The sequence below is a fragment of a genome, unplaced genomic scaffold (genome assembly GCF_019419815.1).
Source record: "Pyrus x bretschneideri cultivar Hongxiangsu unplaced genomic scaffold, Pyrus_bretschneideri_v1 Contig21, whole genome shotgun sequence".
NCBI classification, from domain to species: domain Eukaryota; kingdom Viridiplantae; phylum Streptophyta; class Magnoliopsida; order Rosales; family Rosaceae; genus Pyrus; species Pyrus x bretschneideri.
The window spans coordinates 2,225,439-2,231,490 of record NW_025999513.1 but is presented as its reverse complement, the minus strand read 5'-3'; the positions used below and the strand labels follow the sequence as shown (position 1 = coordinate 2,231,490).

Genomic DNA, 6,052 nt, shown 5'->3' with positions numbered 1-6,052 from the left:
ATAAAGAACAGGCTTGGACTAGCAAAACAGAGGCGAATTATAACGATAACGAGTGATAAGCTTATATTTATATATATTTTATATCAAATTCACTTGTCTTTTCTTAGTTAGTTCTTTATATTTTTGAGTAATTTACTTTATTTTTGTGTTTTGTAGGATTTGTCAAGTAAAGAAAAGAAAAATAACACAAGTGGAATTTTAAGTAATAAATTCGTCAAAACTGCCTGTGCAGGTCACCTGACTTTGGAAGCAAGTTGCGGACAGCTCAGAATGAATTAGAGAATGAGCCTTATATTCTTGGAAAGCTACGGATGTCTATTTTCTAGACCATTTCGCGGATTGTTAATATCATTTTTTGAGAAAAAGTTATGGCCGTTTTAAGATTGAAAGGTTCCCAAGAGGCTGGGCAGTTTGTAACTGACAAGAAAACATTGAAAGCAATAAATCCCATAAAACTAACAGCCAAAACCGATGCAGCCAAGAACAAGCCAGCTAACACCTATTCAAATATCAGAGGAAATGAAAAATTAAGTGAGAGTAATGGGCATAAAGGCTAACCAAGGAGTTACAATTGTTTTACATTTCCTCTCACTTATTGTCATCACTAAATGGCTATTAGTGGGTGAGTTAAGGAGAAGAAACTGATGCAGCAAGAATTGGTTTAAAAGTAGTGTTGGGGAAGGAAGAAAAGGGAGAGCCTTAGTCGATTTCTTTCGGTTCTATTTTCTCAAACTCATGTCTATCTTTTGTTTTAACTTAAGGATTGTGTAACTAAATTTTTAGTAGTTAGGGGCTGTTTGAAGCCCCGAATATGATTGCAAGTTTGTTATGACATTTTGTTTGAATTACTTTTATAATGGATGAAAATTGGTTCACTACTTGTCTCATTGATGAATTCTTTATGTGTTTTCTACGGATGCATACTTAGTAAGCATATCTAGGATTCTAAAGCTATGAATATGTGTGTGCCTGCCCTTGTCGAATGAGGACCTACATATGTTCTAGAGTAGTACTTGTTAATTGCGATTAACATGTGAACCAATTTCTAGGATTAGTAAGACAACGCTAGTACTTACGATGCCTTGTGATGACTCAAACTCTTTTCGTTCTTAATGATTTCTACTTGTTAAATCTATGAACACACCATTCGAGATTGCATGTTAGGGACCAAGTTAAGTTGAAAACGCCATTCTCTTAACATACTACATAAGAAAGAGTAATAGGTTGAGTTCTAACATTGAGCCAACTTGAGCATCTTCATCCAAAAATAAAAGGAATTTGAATGAAACATAACATGTTTGCATGATTATTTGGTGGTGGATAGCAATTCCCCTAACTCGTTTTTCTTAATTTGTGAACTACTTAAAATCTGTTTTTGTCCTGTTTTTGTTCGATTTAATTTAAATAGCAAATCAACTCCAAAAATCCCAAAATTTTTGTGAGTTTGCTCTGTGTGTCTAGTATCTGCATATAAAATTTCGTAGACTTTAGATAAGTGTAAGTCGGTCTAATAATTATTTTTCGGTGGCTGGCCAGTAGGGACAGCAGCCTAGTTTTTGTGACATTTTAAGTAGTTAGATAAAACAATCTTCTGCGGGAAAGACCCTTATTTTTATATGCTACAATTGACAAATTTTAGTGTTAATAAGGAAAATCAATAGGACATTTGTGTGCTACTTTGTGGTGTGCTTTTAATCCTATCAACAAGTTGAGAACCAGCCTGCAAACTAGCAAATGAACTAGCATTGTGTTCTCTACCCTTGCATTTTCAATGAACCAGACATTAACATGAGTTGAAAAAAATTCCTCTGAACATTAGACGTGTGAAATGTCAGCACCGAACACCGGAAGTGATTAGAAAACAGAGGGGAAGACATGATTGATCAGAAAGATAAAAGATCAACAAGCTTAGTAGGCTAGTACATAGGAAGGAGCATAGTTCACATACTTGTAATTCGTAACTTTTGTTCACTGTTGCTTGAAAGTTTCCTGTTATTAGAGGTAGAAGGGACTAACCACGGCCTCCCAACAATCACGGGATCACCATCAAGAAGAGAATGGCTCCTATGCAAATGATTGCTTCAAAGGTAAGTGGCAGACCACCAATTTCGACTTGCTTGACAGTTTTCCCTCTAAATCAAACCATACAAGCGCATCATCGTCTTTCTTCAAAAGAACCATTGCACTGTTCTTTGAGAACCCCAAAGGTCTGCAATATTCAAACAACCAAGGCATATTGTCCTGCCTAATAGAATAAAGCAGGGTCCAAGATTCTATCACTCCATATTCCTTCATAATCCAAACGTAATGTCTACACCCCCAATCATCTACAGAAATACATAGAGAGCCACCTAAAACCTCCAAATCGATCACAGAAGTGCCATTCTCATGCACTGGGGTGAAACTCTTGATACTTTTCACTGGCAAGATCAAGAGTTAGAATTATGCATCGATTATTATCTAATTTGCCTCGCATCAGCCAACTCAGAGCACCGTTCAAAAACACATTCTCACTATTATGCATAGCAAAACCATTGCAAGGCAAGTTTTTTTTTTTTTTTTTTTTTTTTTTTTTTTAAGAAATTGATCAATATATTAACCAGAGAAAGCCACACAGGGTAGACCAACAAGGGCAACCAAACAGATCAACCAACTAGGGGAGAGACAGGGGGTACAAACAAACACACAAGACCTTGGAGTCAACCCAATCTCTCAACATCAAAAGGCTAGTTCGGTGGGCAGGGAAGGCCGTCATTGTTGAGAATGCCCACAAGCGAAGATGGGGGTCTTTCGACCCAAACAGTATCTCACATCTCCGTGCCAGATTAAGACGCTACATAGTCCGCCGCACAGTTTGCTGATCTTGGGACCCAAGACCAGTCGTAAGCATGGAATGAGTTCCACAACGCACGGATGCGGGATGGGATGGAGAATGCCTCCCAGCTGCAATCATCAATCTGGCCATTGAGGCAAGACACCACCTCTAACAAGTCAGATTCGATGATAATATCAGAGAAATCCCGCTGCAAGGCCAACAAGCATCCCTCGAGGACCGCCAAGGCTTCCGCCGAACACACATTTGGGGCCCAAACCTCCATGCGACTGATCGCAATGCAACAACCCTTTGAGTTTCTTACTACAAAACCTGCAAATCCGTCAGTCCGACCACCCACAAGGCCTTCCATCCACGATGTGTCAACATTAATCTTTAGCTTATTCACGGGAGGAGGAGTCCTATTAGATGGCGAATGCGGAACTCTTCTGCAAGGTAGGAGAGGCAGGGCCAACCTGGAGCGGGCAGCCAAGAAGGAAGCAATTGCAACCCGCCGTTATATGGATAGTTTGAGAAGGGGATGGGGTTATGTTGTTGAACACCCCATTGCAGCGAGCCTTCCAAATGTTCTAGATGTAAAAGCAATTATGGATAGAGATTTCATCCGTTCCTCCACGGAGCTAAGATCCTAACCCAAAAAACCCTTAAGCCAGGCAAGTTTTGGATCCTTTTCCATGAGTTGGATTTTAAGCCATAAACACGGACTTGACAACTCACAGAAACATTATTCCAAGTAAAAAACTCCGCAATTCCCAAAATTTTATAGCCATTGTTAGCTGAATCGTACCCGAATCCAAAGTAAGTGTGCGTCCTCAAATCTGATGATGGTTGCTGCTGCTCAAAGGTTGGGAGGGGAATCCTCCTGGACTTTTGAATTGACGGGTTCCACAAACCAATACTTGTACGGTTACTGTTGTGAGCACAAACCAGACCATTAATGGAGCATCCAATTATTTGAGTGTACGAATGATGGCATGTCAAGGGATGCCCAATTTTCACAACCGTCCCAAACTCTTCATCGCCATTGAAAGGCAATGAAAAGAAATCTGATGGAGGATCATTATATGACTTGAGTAAAAGGGTTCGAGCAGAATTGGTATGGATGGAGCGTTGAAGATGAGATTTGATGAAGCGATGGTCGCGGATGATGGCGTTCCAAGCTTTTGAAACGCAGAGGAATCGCATCAAATCCTTGGGCGGGAGCCGTGAAAGGATGTCAACAAGTATCTCCGGTGGGAAGTGTGATTCTGACATGGTTTCTTTTCGTCGTTCTCTGTTCCGCAAAAAATCTTCCGGGTCTTGCGCTTCAAAGCTTGTGCTTCTTTGAGCTCGTCGACTTTGCCAAAGCGGATGAGGACGGAGATGGCCAGTGGACCTCTATTGTAAGAAGAATAATAATAAAATGTCTTATTTTAACGTACACCTTTGAAATTTCATTTTAGAGTAATGCTAAAAAGATCAAATTTTTTAAGTTAAACTTACAAATCAAATGATATGGTAATAAATGATTGAATTATTAATTGTCGGTTAACGTGTTTATTTTTTTTATTGGTGACACATCATTTAATTTATAAATTTGGTATAAAAATTTGGTCTTCCAAGTTTTACCCTTCATTTTAATCTCACTTTTTCATTTTAATCTCTCTTTGTCTCCTGTAATTCAAAAGACACAACTTTACTTACCGAAACTCAAAATTCATTTTACTTTGACTTGTGGACTCTCTGAAACTTATAGGCCGCATCCTAAACATATGTGGGATTAATACCCAATAAGACTACGTCACATGTGCAATAAAATTAATTATAAATCTCTATTATGTATTTACGTTAACAATAAGAGAATATTAAGTTTAAAAATAATTGAGGAGATAAAAAAAAAGAAATTGATTAGCCTGGCTCACTCAAATCGAACTCACATGAGAAATTAAAATATCTAAAGCAATGTGAAGCGAGTTTTGAGTTTTACAGAGACAACTTTCAAGTTTGAGGGCAAATTGGGATCAAAATTGAGTTTCATAGGGCAAAGTGAAGCCAATTTTGAATTTCAAATAGTAAAGCGGTGACTTTTAAGTCACAAGAAACAAAGTGGGACTAAAATGAAGTTCTAGAGGTGTAGCTAAAAATAAGCCTAGAATTAATTGATAACGAAAAAATAGTTTGTTGAGGGGTCTTGCATTCTATTCCCTCTGGATTGAAACGTAACTAGCATGAGCCAAGTACAACGCCACTGTGCGTTCCGTACCAATAATATAAAACACAAAAAAATGAACACATATTTTTGAATAATTGACATGGAATGTTACTGTGACAGTGTACTCGTGCTAGACAAGTCATTCACCTCCGGCTTGGATGCTTAATGTGAATCATTAGCAACCGTTTTCATATGAACATTCTCATTTCTCCTTCTCGTGCTGCAGTGTAGCGAGATGATTCAAACAAACAGTTCTAGATCACTTTTTCAACCATCATCTTTGTAAAAAATTACCAAAACGATTTTAGGATTTGGTTAATTATTTTTGTAGAGTTAAATTTTAAAAGAGGACAGAGAAAATATAATCGTACGACATTGCAAAATTGAAAATAAAAATATTAGTTGCGTGGATCCTATATTGTAATTCAACCTTGCGCATTCACTGACCCAAAATCCCTACCTTTGGAGTACAGATTGCCAAGCATGATATATCAACCAAACGGAACCTAACTTGGAAAATCTGCCATTGCTCACTGCAAAGCATCAACTCCTATGTTTTTCCCATTACCCTCCTAAAATATGTGCTATATGCTGCACCGGAAGACCGGCCACACACACAATGAACAAGCAAAACAGAGGTGAATAACAACGATAACAAGTTGAAAACCAGTCTTCGCATAAACATGACATGAATGAAGCAAGACATCGAGTTGAAAACGAGTCCGCAAACTGAAAAATTAACATTGTTACGATAAAAAGAAAAAGCTTCAATAGTCTAAAATAGCATCAATTAGCATATTTGTGATTGCATAACCGAATTCATCTTTTCTCGCGTCGAAAAATTTATATTGGACGTCAGGAGGAGTTGAAGACTAAGACAGAAAAACCAAACGTTTCTTCATTTTTTGTCACAATGCAACCAAGCTGAAACGAAATCCTCCATTCTGTCCTCCGAGTAGCATTGCTGAGTTACACTCTTACACCAGATGATCAACTAAAAAAAAAAAAAAACACAAGAAACAAATGGG

The 6,052-nt window shown here is 38.0% G+C and overlaps 1 pseudogene; it reads right to left on the bottom strand.

Moving 5' to 3' along the window:
• Positions 1–1,708: 1,708 nt before the first annotated feature.
• On the bottom strand, positions 1,709–4,197 carry LOC125477463 (annotated as a pseudogene).
• Positions 4,198–6,052: the final 1,855 nt, after the last annotated feature.